Below are 2,610 nucleotides of genomic sequence, written 5' to 3' on the forward strand. Positions count from 1 at the left end.
CTGGGAGCAGGAGGCAGAGCTGAAGCCCAAGGTCGAGGGGCTTTCACACACCCCCTAGAGCCTGGCATTTTGAACTTGGACTTCTAGCCTCCAAAATGTGAGAGAATAAACTCCTGTTTGTTCAAGCCATCCCATTTGTAGTATATTCTTGTCAGAGGAGCACTAGGTAACCAGAACACAATATGGTACTGAGAGAGTGGGGTGCTGCTTGGGCAGATACCTAAAATGTGTTAACAGGAGTGGAGTGTGTCCTCGACTCGAGACCCCGGCAGAGAGACCCTGGCATATGGCATGAGAAATGGCAGGAACAGAGCCAAGAGACTGGCATGAGACAGTGACAGCCTTACCAGCCCATGGAGTAAAAAGCTGGATGCCTTTGGGTAGGTGGCTTCCTGGCGGAGTGGGTTGCCTTTAGGTGTTAATTGGTGGAAAAGACTGGTATAAAACAGAGTAGCAGTTTGGCCAGCCCACAGAGCAAGAAAGCTAATTGTCCTTTTGGGCAGAAAGATTTCTGGTGGAGTCGGTTGCCTTCGGTCATTAATCTGCAGAAGTGGAGAGACCAAGGAAACGGAAGCAGAGCTGCCTCAGCCTCAAGGGTAGGACCATGGCCTTTGGGGGTGGAACCACCACAGCCCCCTTGGTTTCAAAGAGCCAGACCTTCACCAACTTGGTTCTGGAGTGTGGGGCTGCTCATTCATGTGAGCCAGTGGGATGGAGCTACAGCTGCCGCCCAACAGAGAAGGGGGCAGGGCTGCCATGCCCAAGAGGGAGAGGAACGGGGCCCGCCAGGCCAAGCGGGGGAGGTTGCCACTCAGGAACTAGGTGAGTAGAGTCACTCAGTGAAGAAATCTGTACAGATACCACCCACTGAAGATCTGTGTAGGTGCCAAATTGACAAGGTAGAATTGTGGTGGTTAAGCTTTTGTGTCAACTTGGCTGGGCCTGGTTGAGTGGCTGGGCAGCTGGATATAGTATTCCCCATAATGAGACTGGTAATTAACTCCATGGTGGAATCTACTGTGAGCAGCTGAGTAGCTGCCTTAGGGATGAGGTCTGCTTCCTGGATATAAGGAGAAGCCTTGGGAACGGTCTCAAGCTTATGGTACACTTGAGCTCTATGTGTAGCTGTGTGGTTACTCAGCAGCCTGCCATGCTCTGCCGATCCTGGGACTTTCCATGGACTTGAATCAATGGCCTGCCATATGGTTTGGTAACATTGGGATTGTGCCATTTTAGTTGTCAACCTTGAGCTTGTCAGCCTCAGCAGCCAGCAGCTGAGTGAAGAAAAGCCTCTAGCTTCAGTGGGCTGGGAGCAAGAGGCAGAGCTAAAGCCCAAAAGGTTGAGGGGCTTTCACAAGGCCCGTAAAGCCTGGCACTTTGAACTTGGACTTAAAGCCTAAAATTGCAAGAATAAACTCCTGTTTGTTAAGGCCATCCCATTTGTGGTATATTCTTGTCAGAGCGGTACTGGGTAACCAGAACAAAGGGTTTGACACTGAGCTGGTGTTAAGTTGCTGCAATTTGATGGCTTGCGCTGGCCTGGACTTTGCTTGTTTATGGATGCAGATGACCAAAGTTTCAAGCAGAACAGAAGATTCTCCAGAGAGAAAGGACCAGGTTTGTCTCCTTGCAGTACTGGTTTGATAGGGATGGGCAAATTAGAAATTGGCTATCTAAACTGGGGGGAGATAAAGGCATGAAATGGCTGGCTTACATGCTTTCATGGGTGTGGTTATTCTTAAACTGATGGTGAAGAGGATGTTAATTTTTGGAATAGAAAAGGGATAATGGCTAGAAAAGCCAAGGGGTGGCCTGTGGTATAGTAAATTACATACTGTGGCTTTTCTAGCCATGAGTCTTTGTAAACTCTGTGGTAGAATTGCCATGAGCAACTGAGTAGCTCCTGATTATTAAAGTTATCCACCTGGGGTATTTCTGTTGGAAGCAGCATGAAGTAATTTTTCTGGGAAGTTCGCTCTTTCTAAGGTGTATAGAATTCTGATGTTGGGATTGGTTAGTTTGGCCACTCTGCCAGGCTCAAAAGGAGCCCTTCTAGAGGTAGAAGGAATCTCTCACTACTGGCTGAGAGACATGAGAGACACACATTGCTGAGAGAGAGAGGTGAGAGACACACACTGCTGACAGAGACACCAAGAGACATGCACTTCTTCTTTTTTTTTTTTTTTAATAGTTTTCTTTTTTATTATTTAAGGAATGGGTGCCAGGCAGACGCCCTGCATATTTTGTGAGAGCAACCCCTGATGTGTCTGCTGTGCTTTACTTATACATAATTTTTTTTTATATTTCCTTAAAACAATCAAGTATTCAATCAAATATTGTTTTACAGTAAAATCAAATATTTCCTTATAACAATCTGTTATTAATCAAAAGTTAAAGTTTTACTCTTCCCCATACCCAAAGGCATTTTCCCATGTCCAAATATATTGGATAATTAATTAGGTTAACATCTCTCTTTTTTTTTAATTTTTTTTTTAATGTGATTTGGGTGAAGATTTACAGAGCAAATTCACTTTCCATACAGCAGTTCACATATACTTTATCTCATGACATTGACCACAGTTTACCACAATGCAACAGCTCCCCTCCCAC

This window comes from Orycteropus afer, unplaced genomic scaffold (assembly GCF_000298275.1).
Source record: "Orycteropus afer afer isolate SDZICR_OR568_19922 unplaced genomic scaffold, OryAfe1.0 scaffold00273, whole genome shotgun sequence".
Taxonomy (NCBI): Eukaryota; Metazoa; Chordata; class Mammalia; order Tubulidentata; family Orycteropodidae; genus Orycteropus; species Orycteropus afer.